General features: G+C 38.3%; 1 long non-coding RNA gene across 2 annotated transcripts; it reads left to right on the top strand.

Annotated features, from left to right (window-relative positions):
* Nucleotides 1–10791: 10791 nt before the first annotated feature.
* Nucleotides 10792–16846, top strand: LOC125964090 (uncharacterized). Of its 2 annotated transcripts, none has more exons than XR_007476725.1 (3): nt 10792–11090; nt 16128–16245; nt 16786–16846. It is a non-coding gene; the product is annotated as an uncharacterized LOC125964090 (long non-coding RNA). The 2 variants fall into 2 exon arrangements; XR_007476726.1 differs by lacking the exon at nt 10792–11090 and adding an exon at nt 15512–15588.
* The last annotated feature ends 1732 nt before the right edge of the window (nt 16847–18578 follow it).

Genomic DNA, 18578 nt, shown 5'->3' with positions numbered 1-18578 from the left:
GATATAATCCAAACTCTTTAATATGGTCTAAGGATCTGTATCATCTGGCCACAGCCTCAACTCAAGCCACTTATCCTATGTTCTATGCTCAAATCACACTGGCCTTCTTCTAATTTCATCAACTTGCTGGCCTTTCTGCTTCAGTCCACACTGAACAGGCTAATTCCTCTACCTTGAAAGTGATACTCATTCCTTGGCCCTGCTCACTTTCTTTCTTCACAACTCACCAGAAATTTGTTTCCTTGAGAAAATCAATGCTAGTGGCAGATTAAGTTAAATTCTACTTTTGTGTGGAATCCTTATACTTGGGAAAACTTTTCCCAGTAATAATTAAGGTTTTATGTGTTTAATGTATATTTTCCCTGATTGACTGTAAGCTCTGAGAGGTCAGGAAACATGTTAATCTTCCCAAAATTCTAGCAAAGTGCTTGGCATTTACTATGTACTTACTGACGGAAGCAAAAAGCCCTGAGTTGCCCCCCATCAGATGGCTGACAAGGCAATCTGGACATGGTGAAACACTTGGATCCTTGCTGTTCCTCCAGAACACATTGGCATGGACTACTCTCTCTCTCTCTCTCTGGAACATTCTTACCCCAGATATCTTCATGGCTTTTATTCCTTACTTTCTTCGAGGGTTTTTCCCAATGTCATCTCAATGAAACTAGCCTGAATTTAAAATTATACCCCCATCCTCCTGAGCTTGCTCTACTTTTTCTTTTGTCCACAGTAGTTACCACTTTTTAACTTACTCTTATTTACTTATTTTTTGACTGTATTGTCTGCCTTCTCCTACTAAAATACAAATTCTAGGGCAGAAATCCTTATCTTTTTTATTCAATAATGTATCCTGACCAACAAGACAGTACCTAGCATGCAGTAACAGACTTCTCAAAATTAATTATTAAATGAATGTATTCCAGCAGCATGAAGAGGTACTACTAAAACTAAATATGTTCTATAAGAAGTCAGTACATATCCTCCATTGCTAGCATCAGAAACAAGTGTATGGTCTGTATTTTATTTGATATAATTTCTGTTTTTTTTAGAGAAAATATAATATTGTTATATTTTGTATGCTTTGTGGTCCACATAAAAATGTCAATTTCAATCAAGAAGAGAAGTATTAAAGTAAGCGTAACAGCTAACCTCTGTTTTCCAGTATTATTTGGCAATAAAAGAAAACTAAGCATGAAATTCAGTAACTGAATTAATCTCTGATCCTTCCTGACAACTTAAATCACTTGACGTATTGCAATATTTTCTACAATTTCCAGTGATTTGCTTGAAGCCAACTTCTACCTACTACTCTGCACATAAAGCCAGCTTGGATCTAAGCTTTATGAACATTTCATAAATCTAACAAAAATATAACAATAAGCACTGCCCCAATGTTTACATTTAGATTTTAAAATGTAGCAAAACTTATGGCAGTAAAAAAAAAAATCTTGACTCAATTAGAGCTCACATACTAATCCATGTGGTTACCTCCCATTCCTGTTCTCATGGTCTTTTTTGATGCTCAACTGCCTGCCACTACTTAAGGAAGACAATACCTTAATATGTCAGTTAAAGGCACTCCAACCACCTGCCACACCCCTTGCTGGCTCACCACTTCTGCTGCTACTTCCAACACTGTCTTCATCTGTTTGGGCTTCCATAACAAAACACCACTGGTGGTGGCTTATAATAACAAGAATTTATTTCTCTTTGTTCTGGAGGATGGGAAGTCTAAGTTCAAGGTGATAGCAGATTCAGCATCTGCTGAGAGCCTATTTCCTGGTTCATAGACTGTGGTCTTCTCACTGTCCTCATATGGCAGGAGGAAGAGAGCCCTCTGGGATCTCTTCAACAAGGGCACTAATCCCATTCATGAGGGCTCCCCATTCATGACCTAATCACCTCCCAAAGGCCCACCTCCAAATATCATCACAGTGGGAATTAGATTTCAACATAATGAATTCTAAGGGGACACAAACATTCACTATATGGCAAACACCACAGACAAGCTTTCTCGAGCTCGGGCTCCTCCAAAGTTATTTTGCTGCTTCTGCCAACACAGCCATTTCTTTCACTAATTCTACTCCCTTGATACCACTTTGATCGATGTTCCATATCCTAAAACATGAACAAATGCTACCACTGTCATCTTGGCCAACCAACTTGATGTCATTTTTGCCACTTCTCTTCTCACCACTTGTTTCTAGGAGGTAGGCAAACAAGATCTGGGATTTTTCATTACCTATTAAATAGCTGTTACAATACCTCTGACCTGATCAGAAGAAAGATCTAATTGAATAAGTTAAAGTCCTATCCTAGGGACACTGTGTGCTCAATCAGGCAACCAAGTCAATCCCAAGGCAGCTTATAAAAGTTCTTAGGCAGGCTCTTTTCAGTACTAAGCAGGTGAGACAAGAACTTCTTCCACAGCCTGGCTAAGGTTCCCAGATCCTACAATGTCTCAGACTTCCTCGTGCCCTTAACGGTTCTAGGCTACCAAATAACTCAAGAAATTAAGCAAAGTCTGAAAAGTGTGTATCTTTTGACTACTGCCCTTTTCCAATTGAGTTTAATTTGCATAGAAAACTCTGAAGCTAAATTTCTAGTACAAGTATATAAATATAGAGAGTATGTCAAAGTTCTGTTTTGAGCAATGAACATTGTTGCTACTGATTTCTCTACAGCCCCTAATACTTTCAGAATAATTTCATTTAGTTCATTTTATTTATTTCCATGATGGTAATAGGTTTGTACGAAGCCCTCAGCAAATCTGTTGCCTAGCATGATCTGTAGTCCATAGAGTGCTAGTTTTTTCTGAGATGCCCTCTAAGAATTAGAAGGCTAGTCTATGGCTACAAAACTGTTTAGGTTTGTGTTAAAACTAGCTTGTTCTTGTGAAGAGTAAATTTTCCCCTTTATTTCTTTAACACTGTACTCTAACTGAGCTATATGGCTCATATAAATGAATGTGTAATAATACTAGAATACCAGAACTGCAGCACAAGATACAGATTAGGTTTCTGACACAAGTTAGAAACCCAGATGTTACAATGGAGAATGCATCTACACTTAACTAATAGCAAAAGTGATTTGACACAATTTCCAAGTGCTGGACCACAACTCCAAGCCCTGGAGACTTGACCTCTTTACTGTAGCTTCCTTCTTCTCCCTCTCCACAGCCACAACTTGGATCAGGTCTTTTAACCCAGATCACTACCACAGCTTCCTATGAGAGCTCCCTACCACATACACAACTGCAGCCAGAAAGACCCACCTAAGATGCAAATCTAATGTACCATAACCCCCACCCCCTTGCCACCTAAAATCCTCCAGTAGGTCTCCACTGCTTTCAGAAGAAGGTCCAAACACTTTCACATGGCACAAAATGGGTTTTTTATGATAATGTTGTTGGCAGATTCTATAACTTCCTCTCCCTCATCCATACCCGACACTTTACTTAAAACACACTAGTAGCTATTTTCAAAACATCCCATGTCCTGTCATACTCCTATTTTGAAGCTTTATCACTCTTTTAAAAAGTTAGACTTCCTGGGAAATTAATAATTCTTGAGGAGAAGTTTGACAGAAGGTGGAATAAAGGAGAATCTTTATGATTTCACGATTTTCCTAGGCCACCAATTCTTCAGTGTAACTATCTTTATTATCAAAATTGACGATGAGGGACTGGATGGGTGTGGGGAAGTGCAGCAGCAGGTCGACTGCGATCACCAGTGTAGAGGCTACTGATACAACTACATTGAGCTATAAAATTATTTTTTAAAAACACACTGACTCAACCTTTATTCTCCATGTAGTCTTTCTGAATAATACTTTCAGAAATCATCAAAGTAAAAGACTCAGATTTTGCTATGAAAAAACTACAGAAAGTCACAGTGTCAATTTGACCTATCTGCTTTCTGCGCAGACAAGTCTCAAGCATCTGATGGAAACAATCTCCACCCCTGCCCCAGAACAGAACAATATTTGGACATGATTTGTCGGTGCTCTAGAAAGTATTCAAAAGAATTTTGAAAGATTTTTTAACATATTTTACTTTTTATAGGTAGACAATATGTTTCTAATATCTGATTTTCCATTTATTAATAGAAAAAAATGTTCTGGTAAATTTTGAATTGCAGAACTCACAAATGTTTAAGTAACAAAATATAGATTTTACTACCTTTAATATTGGGGAGGGGATTCCAGATGGAAAGAAAAGAGAAATGAATGAGGAAAGGGAGAAAAAAAGGAAGGGAGAGAGTGAGAGGGAGAGAAGGAGAGAGGGAGGGAGGCAAGGAGGAAGGATAAAAGAAAAACAGAACCTTTGCCGAAAGAAATATCCTGTTGAGAGGAGCTTCAAAGTGGCAGAAGAGTAAGATGTGGAGATCACCTTCCTCCCCATAAATACATCAGAAATACATCTACATGTGGAACAGCTCCTACAGAACACCTACTGAACGCTGGCAGAAGACCTCAGACCTCCCAAAAGGCAAGAAACTCCCCACGTACCTGGGTAGGGCAAAAGAGAAAAGAAAAAAGAGATAAAAGAATAGGGACAGGACCTGCACCTCTGGAGGGAGCTGTGAAGGAGGAAAGGCTTCCACACACTAGGAAACCCCTTTGCGGGCGGAGACTGCGGGTGGCGGAGCGGGGAAGCTTCGGAGGCACGGAGGAGAGCACAACAACAGGGGTGCAGCGGGCAAAGCGGAGAGATTCCCGCACAGAGGATCGGTACCGACCAGCACTCACCAGCCCGAGAGGCTTGTCTGCTCACCGGCCGGGGCAGGCGGGGCTGGGAGCTGAGGTCGGTCGGATCCCAGGGAGAGGACTGGGGTTGGCTGCGTGAACACAGCCTGAAGGGGGCTAGTGCGCCACGGCTAGCCGGAAGGGAGTCCGGGAAAAGGTCTGGAGCTGCCGAAGAGGCAAGAGACGTTTTTTGCCTCTTCTGTTTCCTAGTGCGTGAGGAGAGGGAATTAAGAGCACTGCTTAAAGGAGCTCCAGAGACGGGCGCGAGCCGTGCCTATCAGCGTGGACCCCAGAGACACGCATGAGACGCTAAGGCTGCTACTGCAGCCACCAAACAGCCTGTGTGCAAGCACAGGTCACTATCCACACCTCCCCTGCCGGAAGCCTGTGCAGCCCGCCACTGCCAGGATCCCAAGATCCAGGGACAACTTCCCCGGGAGAACGCACAGCACACGTCAGGATGGTGCAACGTCATAATGGCCTCTGCCACCGCAGGCTAGCCCCACACTTCGTACCCTTCCCTCCCCCAGGACTGAATGAGCCAGAGCCCCCGAATCAGCTTCTCCTTTAACCCCATCCTGTCTGAGCAGGAAAGGACGCCCTAAGGCGACCTACACGCAGAGGAAGGGCCAAATCCAAAGCTGAATCCCAGGAGCTGTGCGAACAAAGAAGAGAAAGGGAAATTTCGCCCAGCAGCCTCAGGAGCAGCGGATTAAATCTCCACAGTCAACTTGATGTACCCTGAATCTGCGGAATACCTGAAAAGACAACGAATCATCCCAAATTAAGGAGGTGAACTTTGGGAGCAATGATATATATATATTTTTTTTTTTGCCTTTTTCTCTTTTTGTGAGTGTGTATGCATATGCTTCTGTGAGCGATTTTGTCTGTAGAGCTTTGCTTTTACCATTTGTCCTAGGGTTCTGTCTGTCCATTTTGGGGTTTTTTTTTTGGGTTTCGGGGGTGGTGGTTTGTATAGTTTCCAGCGCTTGATATCATTGGTGGATTTGTTTTTAGGTTTGGTTGTTCTTTCTTTCTTTTAATTACTTTAAAAAAAAATTTTAATAATTATTTTTTTGGTTTTTATTTTAATAACTTTATTTTATTTTATCTTTTTCTTTCTTTCTTTCTTTTTTTCTCCCATTTATTCTAAGCCGTGTGCATGACAGGCTCTTGGTGCTCCAGCCAGGAGTCAGTGCTGTGCCTCTGAGGTGGGAGAGCCAACTTCAGGACACTGGTCCACAAGAGACCTCCTACCTCCACATAATATCAAATGGCAAAAATCTCCCAGAGATCTCCATCTCAATACCAACACCCAGCTTCACTCAACGACCAGCAAGCTACAGTGCTGGACACCCTATACCAAACAAATAGCAAGACAGGAACACAACCCCACCCATTAGCAGAGAGGCTGCCTAAAATCATAAAAAGGACACAGACACGTGAAAACACACCACCAGACGTGGACCTGCCCACCAGAAAGACAAGATCCAGCCTCATCCACCAGAACACAGGCACTAGTCCCCTCCATCAGGAAGCCTACACAACCCACTGAACCAACCTTAGCCACTGGGGGAGGACACCAAAAACAATGGGAATTACAAATCTGCAGCTTGTGAAAAGGAGACCCCAAACACAGTAAGTTAAGCAAAATGAGAAGACAGAAAAACACACAGCAGAAGGAGCAAGATAAAACCCACCAGACCTAACAAATGAAGAGGAAACAGGCAGTCTACCTGAAAAATAATTCAGAATAATGATAGTAAAGACCCAAAATCATGGAAATAGAATGGAGAAAATACAAGAAACGTTTAACAAGGAGCTCGAAGAACTAAAGAGCAACAACCATGAACACCACATTAATGAAATTAAGAATTCTCTGAAGGTATCAATAGCAGAATAACTGAGGCAGAAGAACAGATAAGTGACCTGGAAGATAAAATAGTGTAAATAACTACTGTAGAGCAGAATAAAGAAAAAAGAATGAAAAGAACTGAGGACAGTCTCAGAGACCTCTGGGATAATATTAAACACACCAACATTTGAATTATAGGGGTCCTAGAAGAAGAGAAAAAGAAAGGGACTGAGAAGATATTTCAAGATATTATAGTTGAAAACTTCCCTAATATGGGTAAGGAAATAGTTAATCAAGTCCAGAAAGCACAGAGAGGCCCATACAGGATAAATCCAAGGAGAAACATGCCAAGACACATATTAATCAAACTATCAAAAATTAAATACAAAGAAAAAATATTAAAAGCAGCAAGGGAAAAACAACAAATAACATACAAGGGAATCCCCATAAGGTTAACAGATGATCTTTCAGCAGAAACTCTGCAAGCCAGAAGGGAGTGCCAGGACCTATTTAAAGTGATGAAAGGGAAAAACCTGCAACCAAGATTATTATATCCAGCAAGGATCTCATTTAGATTTGACGGAGAAATGAAAACCTTTAGAGACAAGCAAAAGCTAAGAGAATTCAGCACAACCAAACCAGCTTTACAACAAATGCTAAAGGAACCTCTCTAGTCAGGAAACACAAGAGAAGGAAAACACCTACAATAACAAACACAAAACAACTAAGAAAATGGGAATAGGAACATACATATCAATAACTACCTTAAATGTAAATGGATTAAATGCTCCAACCAGAAGACGTAGACTGGCTGAAGGGATACAAAAACAAGACCCATATATATGCTGTCTACAAAAGACCCACTTCAGACGTAGGGACACATACAGACTGAACGTGAGGGGATGGAAAAAATATTCCATGCAAACGGAAAGCAAAAGAAAGCTGGAGTAGCAATTCTCATATCAGACAAAATAGACTTCAAAATAAAGACTATTACAAGGGACAAAGAAGGACACTACATAATGATCAAGGGATCAATCCAAGAAGAAGATATAACAATTGTAAATATTTATGCACCCAACAGAGGAGCACCTCAATACATAGTGCAAATACTAACAGCCATAAAAGGGGAAATCGACAGGAACACAATCATAGTAGGGGACTTTAACACCCCACTTTCACCAATTCATCACATATCATCCAAAATGAAAGTAAATAAGGAAACAGAAGCTTTAAAAATGATACATTAAACAAGAAGGACTCACTTGATATTTATAGGACATTTCCTCCAAAAACAACAGAATACACTTTCTTCTCAAGTGCTCAAGGAACATTCTCCAGGATAAATCATAACCTGGGTCACAAGTCAAGCCTTGGTAAATTTAAGAAAATTGAAATTGTATCAAGTATCTTTTCTGACCACAACGCTATGAGACTAGACATCAATTACAGGAAAAAATCTGTAAAAAATACAAACACATGGAGGCTACACAATACACTACTTAATAACCAAGAGATCACTGAAGAAATCAAAGAGGAAATCAAAAAATACCTAGAAACAAATGACAATGAAAACAAAATGACCCAAAACCTATGGGATGCAGCAAAAGCAGTTCTAAGAGGGAAGTTTATAGCAATATAATCCTACCTTAAGAAACAAGAAACATCTCAAATAAACAACCTAACTTTACACCTAAAGCAACTAGAGAAAGAAGAACAAAAAAACACCAAAGTCAGCAGAAGGAAAGAAATCATAAAGATCAGATCACAAATAAAAAGAAATGAAGGAAACAATAGCAAAGATCAATAAAACTAAAAGCTGGTTCTTTGAGAAGATAAACAAAATTGATAAACCATTAGCCAGACTCATCAACAAAAAAAGGAGAAGACTCAAATCAACTGAATTAGAAATGAAAAAGGGGAAGTAACAACTGACACTGCAGAAATACAAAGGATCATGAGAGATTACTACAAGCAACTCTATGCCAATAAAATGGACAACCTGGAAGAAATGGACAAATTCTTAGAAAAGCACAACCTTCCGAGACTGAACCAGGAAGAAACAGAAAATATGAACAGACCAATCACAAGCACTGAAATTGAAACTGTGATTAAAAATCTTCCAACAAACAAAAGCCCAGGACCAGATGGCTTCACAGGTGAATTCCATCAAACATTTAGAGAAGAGCTAACACCTATCCTTTTCAAACTCTTCCAAAATATAGCAGAGGGAGGAACACTCCCAAACTCATTCTACAAGGCCACCATCACCGTGACACCAAAACCAAACAAAGATGTCACAAAAAAAGAAAACTACAGGCCAATATCACTGATAAACATAGATGCAAACATCCTCAACAAAATACTAGCAAACAGAATCCAACAGCACATTAAAAGGATCATACACCATGATCAAGTGGGGTTTATTCCAGGAATGCATGGATTCTTCAATATACGCAAACCAATCAAATGTGATACACCATATTAACAAACTGAAGAATAAAAACCATATGATCATCTCAATAGATGCAGAGAAAGCTTTTGACAAAATTCAACACCCATTTATGATAAAAACCCTCCAGAAAGTACGCATAGAGGGAACTTTCCTCAACATAATAAAGGCCATATATGACAAACCTACAGCCAACATCGTCCTCAATGGTGAAAAACTGAAATCATTTCCACTAAGATCATGAACAAGACAAGGTTGCCCACTCTCACCACTATTTTTCAACATAGTTTTGGAAGTTTTAGCCACAGCAATCAGAAAAGAAAAAAGAAATAAAAGGAATCCAAATTGGAAAGGAAGAAGTAAAGCTGTCACTGCTTGCAGATGACATGATACTATACATAGAGAATCCTAAAGATGCTACCAGAAAACTACTAGAGCTAATCAACGAATTTGGTACAGCAGCAGGATACAAAATTAATGTACAGAAATCTCTGGCATTCCTATACACTAATGATGAAAAATCTGAAAGTGAAATCAAGAAAATACTCCCATTTACCAATGCAACAAAAAGAATGAAATATCTGAAATAAACCTACCTAAGGAGACAAAAGACCTGTATGCAGAAAATTATAAGACACTGATGAAAGAAATTAAAGATACAAATAGATGGAGAGATATACCATGTTCTTGGATTGGAAGAATCAACAGTGTGAAAATGAGTCTACTACCCAAAGCAATCTACAGATTCAATGCAATTCCTATCAAACTACCACTGGCATTTTTCACAGAACTAGAACAAAAAATTTCACAATTTCTATGGAAACACAAAAGATCCCGAATAGACAAAGCAATCTTGAGAAAGAAAAACGGACCTGGAGGAATCAGGCTCCCTGATTTCAGACTATACTACAAAGCTACAGTAATCAAGACAGTGTGGTACTGACACAGAAACAGAAATATAGATCAACGGAACAGGATAGAAAGCCCAGAGATAAACCCACGCACATATGGTCACCTTATCTTTGATAAAGGAGGCAAGAATATACAGTGGAGAAAAGACAGCCTCTTCAATAAGTGGTGCTGGGAAAACTGGACAGCTATATGTGAAAGAATGAAATTAGAACACTCCCTAACACCATACACAAAAATAAACTCAAAATGGATTAAAGACCTAAATGTAAGACCAGACACCATCAAACTCTTAGAGGAGAACATAGGCAGAACACTCTACGACATAAATCACAGCAAGATCCTTTTTGACCCACCTCCCAGAGAAATGGAAATAAAAACAAAATAAACAGATGGGGCCTAATGAAACTTAAAAGCTTTTGCACAGCAAAGGAAACCATAAACAAGACCAAAAGACAACCCTCAGAATGGGAGAAAATATTTGCAAATGAAGTAACTGACAAAGGATTAATCTCCAAAATTTACAAGCAGCTCATGCAGCTCAATATCAAAAAAACAAACAACCCAATCCAAAAATGGGCAGAAGACCTAAATAGACATTTCTCCAAAGAAGATATACAGACTGCCAACAAACACATGAAAGAATGTTCAACATCATTAATCATTAGAGAAATACAAATCAAAACTACAATGAGATATTATCTCACACTGGTCAGAATGGCCATGATCAAAAACTCTACAAACAATAAATGCTGGAGAGGGTGCGGAGAAAAGCGAACCCTCTTGCATTGCTGGTGGAATGCAAATTGATACAGCCACTATGCTGAACAGTATGGAGGTTCCTTAAAAAACTAAAAATAGAACTACCATATGACCCAGCAATCCCACTACTGGGCATATACCCTGAGAAAACCATAACTCAAAAAGAGTCATGTACCAAAATGTTCATTGCAGCTCTATTTACAATATCCAGGACATGGAAGCAACCTAAGTGTCCATCGACAGATGAATGGATAAAGAAGATGTGGCACATATATACAATGGAATATTACTCAGCCATAAAAAGAAATGAAATTGAGTTATTTGTAGTGAGGTGGATGGACCTAGAGTCTGTTAATACAGAGTGAAGTAAGTCATAAAGAGAAAAACAAATACTGTATGCTAACACATATATACGGAATTTTTTAAAAAATGGTTATGTAGAACCTAGGGGCAGGACAGGAATAAAGACCCAGACGTAGAGAGTGGACTTGAGGACACGGGGATGGGGAAGGGTAAGCTGGGACGAAATGAGAGATTAGCATGGACATATATACACTACCAAATGTAAAACAGATAGCTAGAGTGAAGCAGTCGCATAGCACAAGGAGATCAGCTCCGTGCTCTGTGACCAGCTAGAAGGGTGGGATAGGGAGGGTGGGAGGGAGGGAGATGCAAGAGGGAAGAGATATGGGGATATAACTGATTCACTTTGTTATAAAGCAGGAACTAACACACCATTTTAAAGCAATTATACTCCAATAAAAACGTTTAAAAAATTTTGGAAAAAAAAAAGAACTATCCTGTTATAAAGCTGAGTACTTCACATAGCTTTAAACATAGCTTTAAAGTCAGGCTAGTGTTTAAGAGTAACAGATAAAAGAAATATGTATCTTTTGGATTAGAAATTATCAAGGAAGTATTTGTGTAACCAAAAAAAAAAAAAACTACCCAAAAGAAATCAAGGATTGTAAAATGTGTAAGATATCCCAAAGGTAGTTGTACATATACATGTAACACATTTTTCCCAATTCAGCCCACAAGGCCACTATACTTCTCACTCAGAAATAGGAAATAGGCCTAATTTACCATGATGAAAAAAGAATTCCCTTTAACTAAATATTAATACATACTAGATTTCAACATCTCCCTCACTGCTGACACTGATTTTTTTTTTTTTTTTTTTTTTGGCCGTACGTGGGCCTCTCACTGTTGTGGCCTCTCCCGTTGCGGAGCACAGGCTCCGGACGCGCAGGCTCAGCGGCCATGGCTCATGGGCCCAGTCGCTCCGCGGCATGTGGGATCTTCCCGGACCGGGGCACGCACCTGTGTCCCCTGCATCAGCAGGCGGCCTCTCAACCACTGTGCCACTAGGGAAGCCCAGTAGATATTTATTTTTACTGTTGATCTCAATAGATCTTAGAATTGTGCTTGTTTAGGAAGCCAACAAATCTTAAAGGCCTCCAGGTAAAAATTATGCAGCCAATGTGTAACTTTCTTTTGGATTCAATTTCAAAAAGAAACTCTGAGTTTGAAGCCTTGTAATTCATTTTAGGTATCATGCTGTCTTTGTATCTTCCGTGATGCTTTCAAAATTAGGTGAAGCTCTTTTCCTGCTCAGAAATATACATCCTTGTTAGACTAGTATAAAAAAGGTCTTCAAGCCGAAACCAAATTCCCTACTTTAGAATATAATGCAGAATTTTTTCATATCCAAGAGGATATATGTCAGGAATACTGAGTTTGATGCTCATGACTGTGACTTCTTTCATTTTTTCCTTAACAACAGAATATATATACATATATAATTTGCTTAAGATTTGCCAAATGCATGTTGATTATTTTTTATTGTTTTCGTCTTAGTTCTCACAAACCATTAGATACAATTCTAAAATTAATGCACAGGTTAAAAGCTTCATTTCAAAGATACACCAGTAATTATTTATGTGTCTTAGAGAATTTTCATTTTTAAGACCATTTTCATTCATTGAAAATAAGTCTACTCAGAAGTATAGGATTTCTATACTTATAGTAAGAAGGATTTCATAACAAATATTTAAAATGTACTTCTCCAAGGCCATTACTTTTGACCAAGGCATAATCTTCAGGGATTTGTGGACATAGATATTAACATTAAAAAAGAAAAATGTTTATGCATTATATCATATAGATCATCACAGCAATCTAGCTGTAACTGTCTGTCTCTTTGATTTCTCCTTCTCCATTACACAAACTAAGTGATTCTATCTGTAAAAGGTTAAGCAAAATCTTTTGGTTTGGGAATTAAGTCTCCAAAAGCTAGTATTACAGAGATCAGCTAAGTACGTTGTTTCTTTGTGGCTAGTGGGACTTTATTTTGGCAAACCTCCAAATCAGAACTGAGAGAATAAGTATAGAGAAGACCCCTTAATGGCATAGAAAAAACTAAGGTCTTACCAAAGAGAAAACTACGTATACATCTTATCTACTTCATTTAAGAAAGCAGACCCACAACTTAGGGACATATGAGCTTGGATTTTCATCTTGTACCAGCTTTTCTAAATTGTATACATATATATGTGAGTATTTTTGTTTGCTATATTTTATATGTATATATATGTGTTTTATGTATATATATGAATTATATACATCATACATAAATATAGTTATGGTATGAGTAAACATAAATAAATATACTTATGGATATAGATTCCATTATAAGACACAGAGAACCCAACAAAGCTTTTACAGCATATTCCCCATTAACTCTTTTATGACACTGACAATGTGTTATAATTATCAGATTGTGTGTTCTAGAACCCTGCATTATCTTCTGATGTCCATCAGGGGATATACAGGGTTAAGTTTTTTAAATTACAAATTTAAAAAACATTACTACATTCCTATTCAGAAACACAAATTAATTATAGATGCAAATAAAGAAAGAAATTATGAAGGAACAACCCTGGACAAATTCAAACATGAATTCCTGAGGAGAGGAAGAAAGGGAATTCTGTCATTGGTGTTAAACCCTCAAACTCTACTCCCTGAGCTTCCTCAAGTGTTCATAAGTGAGCACGTTACCTCCACTAGAGTTGTTTCCTCCCAGAGTATTTTCATAAATTTGCCATATTTTAATTTTCACAGCAATGGTAAAGCATACAATTATTATTCCATTATAAAGAAAAAGACAACAAGGCTATGTTAGGTTAAATAAGTTGCTTAAAGTCATAGAATCAGGACTAGAATCCATGGGTCCAACTGTAAGACTACTGTTCATGTGGATACACCAAGGACAAATGTTTCCAACAATGTGTGGATTCCTCAGCAAAATTTTTTCCTCTCAGAATACAAACAGCAAGTAGATTGGGGAACTGGTTTTTAAGTTGTGTAAAGTAGTAGATAAGAGAACAGAATGAGACTCTTACATCCTGACTTCAGCACTCTAGGTACAAGTCCAGGAGGAAGAAGACATGTTAGAAACTTGGTGGGGGGGATGCTAAAAGCAAAAAGACTTTGCCCCAGTTCTCATTTGGGAATCTAGGAAGAGACAGCTTTGCAGCAATTCCACTAGCACCACTGACTTAGGAATTAGCAAAGCAGAATGATGGCAATAGGCAGAGAAAGAACCTAAGTTAATACTTTCAAGCTGTCTTTCTCTCCTATGTAGTAATAGAAGAGACTTGGAAGTTCCCTTGGGCCCTGAGGTATAAGTAGAGGTAGCTGAGGTCTGTTGGGAAACATGCTGACAGCATGGAAAAGGCAGATAGCAAAAGGGAGTGCCAGCTCCCCCCAGACATTCTCTAGAGTCAGTAGGAGCCGAGGTGGGACCCACGAGAAATGGGGATGGGCTCCTAGTTTTCCTCATGAAAACTAGGCCATGAAAAAAAAGAAACAGGAGGTACACCAGTTATGAACTATAGGAACAGGAGAACAGGACACCTAGTACACTATCAACCAACCACACCTCAGCAGAAACAGCCGACCCTCCCCCAAGGGCAACACAGATACCCTGCAGCCAAGAACAGCACAAGATCAAGGGCCCACTTCTTATATCCCAGTGCCCTGAGATCATCAATATTTCTCCTAAACCCAAGAACTACTTTGGGAAAAGGGAAAGGGAGAAAAGGAGGAGGTCTGTGAACTAATCAAAAGATCAATTAAACTGGAAGAGTCTGAAGAACCATAATCCCTCCAAGTTTGAAGTTGTAAGTTAGGTTTGTTTTTTTTTTCCTCCACTACATAGCACAGTTGGGATCAAATGGGGAGATATCAGTGAGCAAGATTATATGAGTTGCGAAATATAAAAGTAATGTTTTCTTTGGACATTTCAAAGTCCAAAGACTTCAGAGTATGAATACATTTTTAAACCACTACAGAACCAACACACACTGAGATTCAAAAAATGAGAAGTACATAAGTAATCATCTCCCTTTTAAAATCTTTCCTCCTCATCACTCTACTATTTGCCTTTTCTGCTCTCCTCCCCTCTTGGTTTTATTTGCCTTTGAAATAAGATAACATGGAAACTGAAAAAAAAACAGAATGGCCGCTAAAACTATATGAATATTTGTTCTGGCCTGCTGTTAACTCATTTGGGTACCCAAGCAAAGAAATTACATCTTTCTGCACCTTACTAAACTCTGTAAAATGGAGACAACATACAAATTCACTTCAGATAGAGTTGAGAGTAAGAGCTTTAAAAAATGCCTGTGAAGCACTTTGCAAATGTTATACAATATAAATAATTCTATATTTTTCTAACTGTTCCCAAAAGAGAATCAGGGCCTTGTCCTACTCTCCAGAGGTCAAGACAGAGTTCGGAGAAGAACTCCCTGCAGCTCTGTTACATTTCCTAGTACCTACTGACCGAACCAGATGCTGGCAGGTATAAAATCTGAGACAGCTGCTTATCCAACCCCTTAGGGCCAAATGCTCCAAAAAATCACTTTCTTTGCAGCACACATCCTGATTCAGAATCTCTGAGCTAATTATCAGGGTTATGATTCTCAACCTAATCATTTCTACTATGCCTCCAGAGTAAGAGGGAATCTCAAAATTAACACTTCGTATGCAGAATTGTACACAGACAATATGCAGATGGCCCACGCAGGTTTAAATCATTAAGGCAGTTTCCATTTCTGTTTATGCTCCTCTTAGGTTTATAAAATCATCAAAGACTATTTACCAAGCTCTTACGGCATACAGCATGCTTCAGAGAGACACCAAGATGTAACCTATTTCCTACCCCTTGTTGAACTCAAGGTTTATAAAAATCCTAAGGCAAAGAAGCAACTCTGCACCTGATACTGCACAGAAAATAAGCAAAAATCACACAAACATGCAGGCTTAAGTTAGTGAATTTTGTCAAAGGGTGATTGGTAATGAGAATTACATGCCATGTCATTCTTTTCCTGGTCTGTCCAGAAAACGATCTGGAGTCAGGATTCAAATTGTGCAGGGAAGAATGAAAGAGGGGTGGTTTGACAGAGAAGAGGATGGAATTACACTGATCACAGAAGACAGTGATTGCAAAAGCACAGAGGTAAGAAACAGAAAAATGATTTTTCTGACAATTGTTGAAATTTTGCTTAGAGCTAAGAAGATATACAACCCGTGTGTGATCCATTATATATCCGTATCATCACACGTGCTGGGGGAAGGAGCAGCGTACTGGTTAAGGGTGGAATGAGATCACCTGGGGTCAAAACCTGGCTCCCCCACAAACCAGCCTCATAAACTTGGACAAGGTATTTAGCCTCAGTTCCTTACTATGTACAATTGGAATGATAGTAGTACTTCATGAGATTGGCACAAGAATTAAGAGATAACAATGTGAAGTTTTTAACACAATCCCTGCCACAAGCACCTAGTAAAGTTAACTGTTGATACTGTTGTTACTGTTATTTAGAAATGGATTTCAGGGACTGGTCTCAGAAAAATGTGAATTACAACCCTACCCCCAATTTCATTATTACATAGTACAGGATACTGGTAGTTTATTCATGAAAAGTAGTAAAAGATTGCTTACTCACCCACTAAATATATGTTTCATTTATAAAATAAGCATCTTAATTTTTTTCAGATCAAGATTCTTTGAGGATTATATTTTTTATGCAGCTAAAACGCTTAACGTAGTTCCTGGCACATAACATAATAAGTGCTCAAATCTGTGAGTGAGTGACTCTTATCATCATCATTTCAGTTATTTAACATTATCACTATCAATTAGGCAAAGAAAAACTGGGACTCAGATAAAGAATATGATATTGAGGAGAGAAACGAAAGGAAAATGTGTAGAGGATATATTTTTCTCCTCCTTTGCAAACTGGGAGATGTGGAATGGGTAACTGATGAAGCTGAGATAAGCAGGAGCCTTGCTCTTAATTCTGGAAAGAATTATTAGTATGCTTTTACTATGTGAGCCAAGCTTTGTGCTATGTGTTTTACAAACATTAGCTCCTATAACCTTCACAACCACCCTGTAAAATAGGCGCTATTGTCATCACCCTTGTATTATCAACATATAATACATTTTAGCTAGAGAGATGGAACATCTTGATAGGAGTCTCATGACTAGTAAGTAGTGGACAGAGTCAGAACCTGAACCTAGGTCGACATAGTTCTAGTTCAGGTTCTTACCTATGTGTCACTGGGAACTCTGAAGGAGGGTCTTGAGAGAAATACATGGAAGCAGAAGAGAAAATGTATCTGTGAGAGAGTGTTTCTAACTTGAAAGCCAGAACTGTCCAAGCATTCTCCCATTGCAGAGAGCATTCTCCCATTACCCATTCCTCTAGAAATGTGCTTGGTTTTTATCATTAATACTATGCACCATTTTAGAATGTTTTTCTGGGAAGTTCAGTGTTGAAATTTTTTCTACTCATGCTGTGAATCTACTACAGTATTTCACAGAATCTAAACAATTCCCAGGTAAAAAGGGAACAGAGGTTAACTTTGAAAAGTTAAGCCTAGTCACCAAAAACAAGTAAGTTAATAAGATAGCAAGGGAAATATATATATATATATATATATATAATTAATTATTTGAGACAGAATATCAAACTTAAAAGAAAATCCAACTAATTATAATCTGAGATACTTTCTCATCTTCCACAGATACTTTCAACTACTTTATCAATAAAAGTCAAAGGCTGAAAACACCCATATCTGGGAAAAACATGGCATCTGAATGCTAAACAAGAGTATATTACAGTGTCAAGTGGACCCACAATTGGTGAAATAATAAATAATGTGAATATTTATCTTTGGATACTATTAAATAAACCATAACTAACTTTCAAATAAATTGAATTCCTTCTTAAAAATTCCTAACCATGTGAATGTAAAAGTATGGACCATGTAGTAAAGTTTTTATTTTTCCAACTTTGGTTCAATTCTTTTTTTAACCCCCAAAATGGGGAGAAGCAAGATTGTAACTTACTTTGCTAAGTACCAATAACTTTAGAACACATATTACAAATTCCAGTTAAATTAAAAGTTGAGTCAGGTAGTACACACAATTACATCTCTCCACCGTCCTCATTAAATTTCAGTTCAACCAGGAATGCTGTTATTTCTTCCACAGATTTTTCTACTATACTCTTATTTTAGGTCAATAGCACTGATACTCTGCAGCAAGTACTTGCACATCTTAAGCAAATAGCATTATATTACCAAGAAGCAGAATGTGTAATTGTTTCTAATTTTTCTATACAATTATTGCTTTGGTGTGAATGAGCACAGATTGTTTCAAAACACACCCCGGGTGACTACTTGGCAAAAATCAACAGGGAAAAGTTAGGTCTAAAGTTTTCACTTGGGGCATCTCTGCAGTAAACTGTCTTCCTCATAGTAACTTCAGCTGTCTAATTTTTC

This window comes from Orcinus orca, chromosome 3, assembly GCF_937001465.1.
Source record: "Orcinus orca chromosome 3, mOrcOrc1.1, whole genome shotgun sequence".
In the NCBI taxonomy this organism is placed as follows: domain Eukaryota; kingdom Metazoa; phylum Chordata; class Mammalia; order Artiodactyla; family Delphinidae; genus Orcinus; species Orcinus orca.
This window is presented reverse-complemented; position numbering and strand designations above follow the sequence as displayed.